Source organism: Galeopterus variegatus, unplaced genomic scaffold (assembly GCF_000696425.1).
Source record: "Galeopterus variegatus unplaced genomic scaffold, G_variegatus-3.0.2 Scaffold2061, whole genome shotgun sequence".
Lineage (NCBI taxonomy): Eukaryota > Metazoa > Chordata > Mammalia > Dermoptera > Cynocephalidae > Galeopterus > Galeopterus variegatus.
This window is the reverse complement of record NW_007728172.1, coordinates 73,651-87,736: the sequence shown is the minus strand read 5'-3', so window position 1 is coordinate 87,736 and position 14,086 is coordinate 73,651. Positions and strand designations below refer to the sequence as shown.

The 14,086-nt window shown below is 36.3% G+C and overlaps 1 protein-coding gene across 1 annotated transcript in view; it reads right to left on the bottom strand.

The window, feature by feature from the left end:
• Nucleotides 1-10,419, bottom strand: part of FRYL (FRY-like) — a 208,660-nt gene extending 198,241 nt beyond the window's left edge. The window contains exon 1 of the mRNA XM_008580294.1: nucleotides 10,266-10,419. The gene's annotated coding sequence lies outside the window, so the exon portion shown is untranslated. The remainder of the gene's footprint in view (nucleotides 1-10,265) is intronic.
• Between the last annotated feature and the right edge of the window lie 3,667 nt (nucleotides 10,420-14,086).

Sequence of the window (14,086 nt, the reverse complement as noted above, 5' to 3'; positions counted from 1 at the left end):
TCTGTTAATGTCTTACTAGTAAAAGTCCAACAAACAACTTTATAAAGGAAAGTGACAGTCCCGTTTCAGCCAAGATTCTTCAAATAATCTTTAACCTAAGATATACGCATCCCCAAAATGGATGCTAACAGTTTAAACACAGTGATAATTCAATCAGCTGCAAAATTCTGAATCAGCAGTTTCTACATTATGAGGAAAACCTAACAAAATACACATATCTGTGGTTTAAAATGAAAATTCCCTTCACTCCATTTAAATCATCCTTTTCCTCCTGGGTCTCTACATGCCTCTTTTCCTTTATTCCTGCTCTATTTTGAGAAAATATTGGGCCGGCCTGGTGGCGCACTGCTACAGTGCGCCACTTGGGAGTGTGGCGGCGCTCCCGCCGAGGGTTCGGATCCCACATACAGACCGGTTCCCGCTCACTGGCTGAGCGAGGTGCAGGTACAGCACCGAGGGTTGCGATCCCGTTGCCGGTCCCGGTCCGGTATGGGCGCGACACTGAGGGTTGCGATCCGATGCCGGACACGAAAAAAGACAAAAAGGAAAAAAAAAAAAAGAAAATATTTGGTCCCTGGCTCAGTTTAGTGGTGCTCAGGGTCATCAGAATACTACTTTTTGAATGCCATCTCTGGACCAACTTCCCAATCTAGGTTATGTTCCTCTTCTTGTTAAGAATTTTAATACATGTTTAAATCATTTTAAGACTAGATGGAAATGCTAACTGGAGGATTTATTAGATTAAAGAAAAATGTCAAAAAAAAATTTTTTTTAAGTTTTCTAGAAACCTAACAGTAGGTACCGTATAATAAGTGAACAGACCCCAACTATATATCAAGTGCCAAAGCTTATTTGTGAGGAACACAAATAATGAATAAGACATTGTCTACGACCTTAAGGAATTCGTGGTGTGACTCATCCGGCTCTAAGACAATCCCCCCTAAACGGTCCTACAATGAGAGTTTGGGAGAAAGTTTCAATATGGTACAAATGTAGTTATTTCAAAAAAACAAAAAGCTTATCTTTAATATATCAGTCTACTGAATTAATGCTGTCACTATATTTGAAGCTGTAATATTCATGTAGGACTTAAAATGAGAAAGAAAATAAGGCGTGGAGAGGGTAAAGTGAAGAACTGAGTCATTTCATCAGGTTTTTTCACCTCACTACTAGTTATATAAATCCTATGTGGAATGCAATATTTCACTTATGACAATTTTATCTTTTAAGCCTTTCATAAACCTGTCAAACCATGAGCTACATGGAATATTTTTGGTTTTATAGAGTCTCAGTTTTAAAAATAAAAACGTTCATCACTCCAAACTAAATGCATTATGATTGAAGATCATAGAAACAAATGATAATTTGATTCTTAACTATAAGTACGTGCCCTAGTTAATGTTTCAAAGTAACTTGTTTAAAAAAAACTTAAAATAGTATTCCAGAAACTAAGACTCAATGTTCTAATGTAATCTTAAGCAAGCTTATTTAAAATTTCCATGAAGATATTTTTTTTTATTTGTCTTTTTCCGTGTCTGACAACGGTTCGCAACCCTCAGTGTCGCCCCGTACCGGACCGGGACCGGCAACGGGATCGCAACCCTCGGTGTTGCCCCCGCGCCTCGCTCAGCCAGTGAGCGGGAACCGGTCTGTATGTGGGATCCGAACCCTCGACGGGAGCGCCGCCGCGCTTCCCAAGCGGCGCACTAGCGCAGTGCGCCACCGGGCCAGCCCCGACCCATGAAGATATTTTTAAAGTAATACAACCAACATACTTTTTATTACTTAATGTTGAAACACCAAAAATTTGAAATATGACTTTAGTAAGTTTATTTTTTAAATAGGTTTAAAAGGTTTGGTCTCTACTACATTTCAGATGAAAAAAACATATCCCATTCAGTATGGAACCAAAATTATTACAATTGCCAAACCCTTTTATTGCATCAATATGTACCAGGGTACTTCAAAAAGTTAGTGGAAAAATGGAATTAAGAGATGATACCAAGGGCTGGCCCTGTGGCTCACTCGGGAGAGTGCGGCGCTGGTAGCGCCAAGGCTGCGGGTTCGGATCCTATATAGGGATGGCCGGTGCGCTCACTGGCTGAGCATGGTGCAGGCAACACCATGCCGAGGATTGCGATCCCTTACCGGTCACAGAAAAAAAAAAAAAAAAAAAGAAAGAAATGATACCAATCTTTCCATAATTTTTTGAAAACCCTCATATTAGGAGACAAAAAATCATTTAATTCAAGAGGTGATCCAAAGAAACTAAAATTTAGATTAATATCTAAAAAGTCACATCTGTAAAAACCCCATTTCCATTATAACTCCAGAGAAATCACTTCCTATGAGAAGACAGCACAATGTGTATAGTACAGTTACACAATATAAACTATAGTAACTTAGTGCGACGATCTCATTTACAGGAAGAAAAGAAAGAGGAGGAGTAAAGGAGGAATGGAATAAAAGAGGCAGAGAGGGAAACCTATAAGGATAAAAAAAAAGATGAAGTACATAGAACCATTTTGTAAGCTGTAGGCAGTAAATGATAATACCCTTCCCTTTGTTAGTTTATCAGGGCCAGGGCTGGCTGGCCCTGATAAAATAACAAAATCAAGTATGAGAATCAAGTACAGTAATCTTTGTCAATATGCAGACTATTACACTTAGCCTGGAAAGATACATGCTAAGAAGTTAGCCAGGTGGACAAACTGTCCACGAGATATCTCAGGTAAAGGCAGAGATATATTTAAATATGCTACATATTCCTGATTTTATTGGCCATTCTCTACCACCATGGAAACCACATATTTAATGCTCATAATATGCCATTACTCCCACTAAGTCATAAGAACTCTCTGATATTGCCATATGAACATATATTTTTTAAACCAGTGTAGAGAGTATAGGTATTATCGGATGTGCATTGAACTGTAAAGGCAAGATTTTTCTGTCTTTCAATGAGGTCATTCCCTGGAGGTTCTATTCAAGATATTTGTAAAATTGTGCTTGAAACTTGCCTCTTTTAAAAGAGATATCAATGACTGACCACAGCATGGAATACTCCCTAATCTCATACAATTCAATTCAACAGATATCTACTGAGTTCCTACCAGCTATGAAAAAAAAAAATATATATACACACAATTCTTTGCACTCCAAAAAAATATATAAATATTTTTTTAAAAAATACATGAATATTTCTAATATAACACTAACTATGATGAATCTTAGAATTATATCAACAAAGGAAAACGTGGGTTAAAAAAAATCAGACTGAGGGGATCTGAGAAGGATTAGGGCAATAGTTAGGATTTGAGCAGAGCCTTTAAGAAACAATAAAAAGTATATGGACTTCTTGAGGCAGAGATGTCATGAGGGAAGATAAGCTAAAAAGAAACAGTCTTGGCTGCCTAAAGGAAAGTGGCCTCAGGAGGGCAGATCTTGAAGTTTAAAGCAAATGACAAAGGCTTCTACTGCAGGGGGGATCTCATTCTTCCACAAGGGAGCCACCATGAGTTTTTGAAAAAGAAGTGACATGAACAGACCCGTGATTTCTAAAAGTTATCTTCTGAAGCAGATTGGATGGGGAACAGGGACTAAAACAGAGTAGGACTAATTTTTAAAAATCTATCTGCGATAGTCGAGAGATATCTTTCTGAAGCAAGAGAATCAATATAAAATGTGAGGGGATGAACAAAGCCTGCAGCGTCACCTTTCACAGTCACTACAACCAGCTAACTAGCTCCTGACCGACTTCCACATGCATGCTCTCCAATGGACTACCCCACCTTAGCTGGCGTGACCTTCTTACAAAGTAAATCAGATGACATCTCATGCCCCTCCGCCCCTCCACACTTCCTCCCTACATGCCAGCCAAACTGGTCTTTTCATTTCTTAGAAGATCAACTTCTTTCCTGCCTCAGGATCCTTCCATGCACTGTTCTTTATATCTGGAAATTGGCATCCTGATTTTTTTTCACCAAGCTAACCCTAACCATCCTTCAAATCTCAGTTTGCGTCAACTTCTCAAAGAGATAACCCGCAACCTCTTTATCTAATAATGTGTTCCAACCCTTAAATTCTCTCTGAAAATACTTAATCACAGTTATTTGTATTAAGTCACTAAGTTTTAGAGTGATTTCTTACACATTTAAAAAAAAAAAAAAAAGCAGCAGGTGTGATGGGTTGTTACTCTAAGAATAGATTGCAAAAAGACTGTGGCTTCCATCTTGGGTGTGTGTTTAATATCTACTCTCCCATTAGACCATTCCTGAGGGCTAGGATTATGACCATTTGTTACCTAGGGACTAGCCCAGTACTTGAAACCTGTTAGGTGCTCAACCTACCAGGTAAATTAATAATATATAAAGCCATAAAAGGTCACTTCAATTTCTCAACTGGGAAAACAGTAATAGTTTGGGAACACAGGAACATTAGGTTTGTGGATAAAGTCAAATTCTATTAGAGGCATGTTGAGTTTAAAGAAATAGTGGAATAGGTCTGAGCTATAAAAGTGGAGTCATTAAATATCGAATGATAATTTAGCCAGAAGAATAAATGTAACATTAACAGAAAAGGAGAAGAAAATGAAGCAGACTGAAAGCAGATTAGGGAATACCTCTATTTAAATGTCTGGAAGAAGAAAATAAATAAATGAGAGATGATATTTCTAATGTATAAAGAGCTTATAAAATAGAAAATGCCAACAAATCCAGAAAAAAGAGGGCTAAGAAATGGACAGCTAGGGGCTGGCCTGGTGGCGCACTGCTACAGTGCGCCGCTTGGGAAGCGAGGCGGCGCTCCCACCGAGGGTTCGGATCCCACATACAGACCGGTTCCCGCTCACTGGCTGAGCGAGGTGCGGGTGCAGCGCCGAGGGTTGCGATCCCGTTGCCGGTCCCGGTCCGGTGCAGGCACGACACTGAGGGTTGCGATCCGTTGCCGGACACGAAAAAAGACAAAAAAAAAAGAAATGGACAGCTAGAAAAAGAAATGCAAATGCCTGTTAACCATATAAAAGCTATTCAATGTAATGCGTAATGAGAGATGGAAATTAACACTTCAATGAGATTCCAATTGGCAGCAACCCCAAAAGTTTGACAACATATTCTGTTGACAAAGTTATGTATAGACAAATAGGTACTCTCACACATTACTGATAGGAACACAAAAAAGTCCGATTCTTAGGATAAATCTGGCAATATCTAGTAAAACTGCATACTCATTTACCCTTTGACCCTGCAATTCCAATTTTAGGAATCTGTCCTAAATAATCAATAGCAAAATATGAAAAGATATATACTCATAAGGTTATTCATTGCAGTGCTATTAACATTAGCAAAAGATTAGAAACAATCCAAATCCCCATCAGTTGGAAACTGGTTAAATAAATACTATGGCACAATTACTCAATGGGATATTACAAGGAATGAGTAATCTACTAAGCAGTGATCTCCAAAATATATCAAGTAAAAAAACAGAGGTATACAGTATTCTACCATTTACATAAGAAAGGAAAGATATGACTATGTAGGCTTCTCATACTTTAAAAAAACAAGAAAGATCTTAGAATATGATTATAAGGGAAGGGAGAAAACAAAAGATAGAAGCTAGACTCATTTGAATATACCTTGTTTTGTGGATTTAATTTTGAAACTAAGAAACTTATTATACATGATTATGTAACAAAATTACATTTAAAAACAGTTACTAAATATCTAAAATAAAATAAAAGAATGTAAACATATTTCCAGTTGGTAGTATAACTATACTGCATAATTATTAAGACTGACTTAAATAGTATGGTATCTCTGAGAGCAGTGCCAATGATCCCCACCTCCTGGTGTTAACACCTATATTTAATCACCTCACCTTAGTATGGACTGGATTTACAGACTTGATTCTAGAAACAGAATACAGCAGAATGCCATTGTTCATAGTAGCATTATCCACAATAAGCAAAAGGTAGAAACAACTCAAATATAGATGAATGGATAAACAAAGTATGGTATATAAACACAACGGAATATTATTCAGCCTTAAAAAGGAATGAAATTCAGACACATGCTACAACATGAATGACACTGAAGATATTATACTGAGTGAAATAAGCCAGTCACAAAAGGAAATAAGCCAGTTAAAATACTGTAACTGTATTTCACTTATGAGGTACCTACAGGAGTCAAATTCATGGAGATGGAAAGTAGAATGTTGGTTGTCAGGGGCTGGGGGAGTGCGGAGTTAGTGTTTAACGGGTACAGTTTCAGTATGAGAGGATGAAAAAGTTCTGGAGGTGGACAATGGTGATGATTATGCAACAACGTAAGTGTACGTAATGCTACTGAATTGAACACTTAAAAATGGTTAAAATGGTGAATTTTACATTATATACATTTTATCACAATAATTTTTTTTAAAAAGAATGCAGCAGGTGTGATGGGCTGCCACTCTAAGAATTGATTACCAAAAGACCATGGCTTCCATCTTGAATGCCCTCCCCCCCTTGCTCTGAACTAACAACAGCTGCCCATGTTGTTAGCTGACCTACGAAGATGTCCAAGAATTGGCCTCTGGCCAGCAGCCAGAAAGGACCTATGACCTGCCAACAATCACATGAGTGAGCTTGAAAGCACCAAGAAGGCTCCTTTGTACACTCTCTAATTGAGCTGGGATGAATGCAGCGCCAGAAGGCACCTTGACTGCAGTTTTATTAGAGACTCTAAGCTAGAGGCATCCAGCTAAGATGCATCTTCCAAAGAAACTAACCCACAGCAACTATAAGATAATAATGCTAAGTTTGGGGATGATTCGTTACACAGCAAAGATGACTAACACATATAATACATTCATTAAACACACCTAGGGGAATATGCCCTAAGTCCAAAAAAGAATTACAGATTCCATTCCTGAGTATATATTCGTGAGGGAAAAATGCGTATGTCTACCAAAAGACATAAGAGTATAAGAGTATTCACAGTAACTTTATTCACAGTAGCCCCCAAACTGGAAGCAACTCCGATATTCATCAACTGAAGAATGGATAAATAGTGGTATTTCACAATGGAATACTACACAGCTATGAAAAAAATGCTTTTATATACAACATGAGTGAATATCACAGACATAATATCAAGCAAAACCAGGTAAAGACAAAACTCTTATTGGTATTACCATTCTGAGACTGTGTGTATAGAATGGGGATATGATAAATGAGTAAAATATTGAATGTTCTAACTACATTATTCCTGTTGTCATTAAGAATCAGGATTATCAGCTGAGAGAAAGATTTGGATGTAAAAAAAGATTAAGTAAAAGTTTTATAGTGCTGAAATGTAATTGGAAGTATCAGTATGAATTCATGAGGTATTCTATCTCTTAAAATTTTTCTAGTTCTTATGACTGAAAAGACCTGGAAACAATGATCAAATAATCAACAACAAGAATGCTTAGAGCCCAGACTGTAGTCTTAAAATTCCATTTCCCAAAAGAGGAATCAAGGCTCCTTGGAGAAACTGCTGATACCAGGTGTGGAGAGGAAATGTACATCATGAGCCTGGAACTCCTTTTCATACCAGATAACCAAGAAGCTATCAAAGCAGCTATTCTACTAGGTAACAAATAGTACATAAGAAGCAATTCCCTTTACAGAATATTCCAGCTAACAATTTAAAAGGGAATTACAGTATTAAAATATCACTACTTAGCAACCCATTGGCAAAACCTAAAGTAGGGAGTCCACCACCTGTTTTTGTAAATAAAGTTTTACTGGAACACAGCCATACCCATTCATTTACGTTTTGTCTATGGCTGCTTTCCCATTACATTGGCAGAGTTTAATAGTTGCAACAGAAGAGACCAGATGGCCCCAAAAACCTAAAATATATACTTATTTGCCCCCTTACAGAAAAAAAATCGCCTACCCTGGTTTAAAGCATTGAGCGCCAATGGCAATTATCAGCACAAAATGAGAGACAACTTAAGATGTTGTGTCTAGTTGCCAAAAGTAATCAAACCTGCATATGATCAAGTCTCTAGATCCATTCACTAATTAACAAGAGATACAAAGGACAGATGAGCATATTAAATCACCTCACAGGAATGCAATCAGGAACATTCACATCTATAGGACAATGACTAATTTGTTCAGCAAATAGATTTTAAGAACAAAAGGAGAAAGGGAGGAGAAGAGAGAGAGGGAGAGGGAGAAGGGAGGAACCTTAAGAAAAAAATCAACCAATTGCAGTGGGGGGGTTGGGGGTGAGGTCTTCTAGATCCTGATCCAATCGGATCAACTGCTTTTAAAATGTGAGAGAACTAGAATTAACACTGATGGGTATTTGCCGATATTGAAAATGTTGCAATTTTTATTTAAAGAGTGATAATTGTATTGTGGTTATATCTTTCTTTAAAAGGGTCTTAAGAATACATACTAAAATAGAAATAAGTCATGTGATGTCTAGGATTTGCTTTAAAACAATACAGGAGTGGGAGGAAAGTCAGTAGGGAATAGATAAACAATTTGGCCATGACTTGATCATTATTGAACCTGAGTGATGAATACAAAGGGATTCATTATACCAGTCTATATACTCTTGCATGTGTTTTAAATTTTCCATAATAAAAATTTAAAATAAGTCAAAACATTTCCTCTTCAGTCACAAGAAAAAACCCTGAAGTAAAAAAGAAGACCCTCTTTCCAAAACCCTAGGAATGGAACTGTTCCAGGTGATGATGAAGATCTAAGGCAGGAAGTGATAGGAAATGAGGAGTACACAGAATCTGGGAACTCCAGTCCTGGTGAGCTAGTGCTGGTTTACTAATTGGTTTCAGCTACATGACAGAGAATCACAACCTTCTCCCAGACTTGTTTCAGGAGGTATCTGTATTTTTTTAAAGGGTTCAAGGATAGGAACCAGTAATCTAAGATGTACCGACCTTGGAAGACTTCTAAGGTGAAAATAATGGATGCTAGACAAGTCCAGGAAGCATGAGGAAAATCACTAATACAATACAAGAGTGAACAGAAACGGAGCATCTGAGTCAAGTGAAGGCAAGTCCTAGAGGTCAGGAGAGAGAGACAAGAATGTAGGAAGACAGGAACAAAAGAAAGACATCAACTTCAAAACAGAGGATTAATTGAAAAATGCTCTGATAGTGGGGACCTTATTCTCACACCATAATTCAACAAAAATAGACCAAAAATGTCTCTATGAGATAGGCTAGGGATCCTCAAAAAAAACAAAAATCTATCGATTTGTTCATTATGGTCATAAAGTGTTAGGTGTATGAAAGCACCAAAAAAACCTGACAAATCTTTTATTCTAATCTACTCATTTCATAGATAAGAAAACTGAGGTCCATTAAGGGTAATTAACTTGTCCTCAAGAACACTATTCAATCAATGATTAGAACCAGAGCTAAAATGTACCCCATTCTTCAATCTACCTCCCTGCCTTTCACCTTCATCTAATGCCATGGCTTGCAGTTGGTGACTTACTTCTTTATTGTTTTAAATGTCATTACATATTTTCATTCATAAATAACAGGCATTTGGTAAATATCAGCTGAATGATTGTCTCAAAATGAGCCTATTTCAATCTTTTGTTTCAAGGGTCTCCCATTTCTGCTCAGTTTTACTCCTCTGCCCCTCAAAAAAAAAATGTGTTTTATGTAAATCTCAGAGATGTCCAGAAAGATTGTTGGCTAACTGGCATCTATGTTTCCAAAAACATTTTAGAATATGAAAAGGTACACATAGTGTCAGGCTATTAAAAGAAGAGCTGGCATTACACACCTCTCTTATCATGCCCATAAATGTGTACATAATTTGCAATCACCAGAAAGATGATGTTCTTTGCCCAGTGGGCTCAAAACACCTAAATAGGTAGGAAAAGATAGTAACAGAATAAACTACCTTACCCTTACAATAAGGAAGTACAGAATATGTATAAAGTACATAAAGTACACACACATAAAGTTGTTCACATATTTTTATATTTATTCTTTAGAAATATCACATATTATACTGTACCCAGAATGTAATATGTAAAGAATATCTTGAAGCCTCTGAAAACCTCACATTACTGCTACTTTTAGATGTGACTTAGAAAAAATTAGGGAAAAAAGTGCAGGTAATAACTTGTATACAAAAAGAGAAGAAGGCCTAGAATAGGGCACAGTCAATCCAAACAACAAGTGTTTTACAAATGTCTTACTCTATTATTCTTTAGTTAAAAAAAAAAAAAAATTACATATATCCTTACCACTTAGAAATGGTTGTTGAGGCACAGAGTTTGTAGAAAAGACACCAAATTTGGAAAGGATCCATCTAGAAGAAGCTTTTTCAATCTGCAGCTTGTACTTTATAGGCACTCAAGTGGGCACACTGGTGCAAAGCAGAAGTGATTCACCAAGTATGAAACGGGACATGGAACGTTAAAGGCCGTCCCCAGTCCAAGTGCAGCTGCCTAGCTCCTCTGGCGCCGCCGGTCCCCCACACTGGTGCAAAGCAGAAGTGATTCACCAAGTATGAAACGGGACATGGAACGTTAAAGGCTGGAAGACAAAAAAAAAGGCGGGGGCGGGGGGGGAAATATGGTTGGTTATTAGAAACAGCAATGTTTAAAACAAAAGTTGTTAGAAATGGCTATGTTTAAAAAAAAAGCTGTTAACATTTTATCATCTTCCATATAACATGTATCACTTATAACATTAATTTTATAATTGAGATTTTGGTCAAGAAGTTACTTATAAAGAAAAAAAGATCTCAATTATATAGAGAAAGAATCTATCTGGAAAGAGAAGACAAGAAAATGAGAATTAATATTTTAAAGTTCCTAACAAATGTTTTTTGCTACCCACAAAATCTTTCTCAAGTATATTATAAATTTCCTCACCATCTTAAAGAAAATGCTAAACATAATTACCTATTTCTTGATAACACAAAAGTCGTAATAGTGTTTACACAGGACTTGAGGACATATACAACATGGGACTTGGGATAATGACCCTAGAACTACCTTTCTTTAAAACGTTACCCTAAGAAATAGGCATTCTCCACTGCTGGTGGTAGTGTCAATATCCACAAAATTAAAAATGCATTTAACCTTTGACCCAACAATCCTCCTGGGACATCACCAAACAGATAAAACTGCACATTCACAAAATGACAAATTACAGCAAGATTACTGTGGGATTTTTGTGAAGCAACCCAAGAAGACTGGTAAAATCAACTATGGCACAGCCATAAAAAGGAATTCCATGCAGCCGTAAAATGAAGAAGTAAACACTGTACATTTTTTAAAAGATTACCAGAATATTTTAAATAGGCAAGGGACAGAATAATATGCTATATTCTGTGTTTAAGAAAATAATGTGTTACGTTGTATATTTAAGAAAAACGGGAGAGAAAGAAGTAAGAATACCTATTCTTATTCGTTTGTATTTGTAAAAAAGCACTGTAAAGATACATAAGAAACTGGTAAAAACGGCTACCTACAAAGGACAGCAAGGAAACAGGGATGGAAGTTAAGACTTCTCAGTGTGTCATTTTGACTTCTGAAACATGTAAATATTCAAACAAAATTAAATTTAAAACAAGTCCCCAAAATAAGCTTGATTCTTACTCCCTTTCATCCCTTTTTCATAAAAACATGAGTTGTTATGTGATCAGTATAACAAAGTTACTGTCCTGAAAAATAAAATGGCAAGCAACTTTCTTGTCCTTCAGAAGAATCCTTTCACTTGGAATGCCATCCCTTCATTTTTATGTACTGAAATTCTTCTAAAATCATTTTTAAACTAGAAAAATCACTCATTTACTCAGAGCCTGAGGTTTCTCAACTGTTAAATGAGAATAACACCTTCAAGGTCTGTTTTATAAATATTACGAAGTGTTATAAGTATCATACATATTGTGAAGTATAAACTTAGAACAATTAGCTGGCAGACATCACTCAGCAAATGTTACTGTTGTTCATTCAACACAATACATACCCAATAAATATTTTCTAAATTGACAAAACAAAACAATAGAAAATGTCTTTTCCAGTTATTGTGTGCTCTTTGCACTATAAGCAACAGTTTACGGTGTTAACACCTCTGGAAGTAAAGATGATAAAAATTTCTGATAAAGTTTTCCTTTATGGGAATCTCACATAGATTCATGATATAAGAACAGCAATCTGCTATTGCATGATTTAGTCAAGAACTACTTGATTCACAAATATCTACCAAAAGTGCCAGGGCGGGCAAGCCTTATCAAAAGAGTAATTTTACCTTACTTTTTTAAAAAATTGTGGTAATTTACCATCTTAACTATTTTAAGTGCACATCGAGTACATTCACATTGTTATATAACCATCAGCACCATCCATCTCCAGAACACTTTTCATCCTGCAAAACTGAAACTCTGTATCCATTATACCATAACTCCCCACTTCCTCTGCAACCACCATTTTACTTTCTGTCTCTATGAATTTGACTCCTCTAGGTACCTTATATAAGTGGAGTGATACAGTATTTGTCTTTTTGTGGCTGACTTACTCCACTAAGCACAACTTCCTCAAGGCTCATCCATGTTATTTACTTTTTCAACAAGTACTTCAAAACCACACACGGAAATGGTTATCATACTCTAGTCGAGGTATATTATATGGCACTACACCTCAGATGTGGATGACTCAAATTACAGAAAGAAGGGGAAAAGGAAAATAACACATACTTGATAATCAGGTATGATGCTAGGTATTCTACCAGATGCATTTCACACACAGCTTATTTACATCCACAAAACTCTAAGGAGGTAGATTATCATTACTTCCAATTCATAAATGAGAAAGAAGAGGTTCAGAAGACCACTCAATATCAAGCAAGCCTCCTATGTCACCATCCTATTTCCATTTTGTTTTCATATCAGATTTTACCACTATCTGACATATGCTTATTTTTTATTATTTATTTGTTTATTTCCTTATTGCCTGTCTGCCCATCTAGATTGTAAGCACCTAAGGCAACCATATCCTCCAACCAGCCCAGAATCAGAGGGGTAGAGAGCTAAGCAGCAGGAATGAGGAAGTACAAAACCAGTAGTATCATAAGAGGAATGTGTCACATGTGCAAGTTATATATCAATTTTTTTAAAAGGCTGAGATCACTACACCAGCAGAAGGGTCACATTTATACAACAAAATTGTATCTATGATACGAATACCTTAAAACCTAAACATCTTAAAATCTCTAGCTGTTCTGAGACTCTTGTTCATATGCACATCTCTTAGAAATTGGGAGGCTTTATTACTACCCAAGATGGTTTTTGTTTTGATGTTTGGAGTAGGGAGTAGGGAACAAAGGAGAACAAGGGTAGAAGATAGAATTTCAACTGAGAAGTTCAATGATTCAAAAGGCTGGTCTCCAGTGAGCCCAGATCTACTATCACATGTTTGCCTTCCAGGAATTCTTGTTTTTATCACACTTTACCTGAGGATTTTTCTATTAAGTATAAATTTACACTGGGAGGGGAGATACTAGGTTGTTATACATAGTCTACTTACACCTTAAATATATCTTCACTATAATATTAAACTATATTTACAGAAATATGGATTTCCTCCTTCTGCTTCAGATTGCTAGTAAATATTACCACCTCGTATTGCTACATTTTCTCTCTCAAAAATTAGTTAAAGCTGTTTACTACATTTCAAGAAATTGTTAAGAACTAAATACATGCTTCTAACTTCCTCAAACTATATTTTCCATAATTTAAATTACAGCAACTACCTCCAGAATTAGAGGAATATGAAATGTTATGAACAGAAATCAGGCTTTTTTAGGGGCTTTCACTAAATAAGTCCCTGCTTATAACAAAAGTCTACATTTCCCATGAACTTATTGTTTTCATAAAATAATTTCTTTTGATCACAGTAAAAAAAATGCTAGTCATAAAAGGAGTACTGTGTTCACAAAATAATTTTATCTTCATGATGTAACAAGAAGTCAGTGGTTTCCTTTCTGTGGTAAACAATGGCCTTGGGAAACACATTCCCTGTTAAATGTCTTTTACATTTTTTATACACAATTGGTTCAA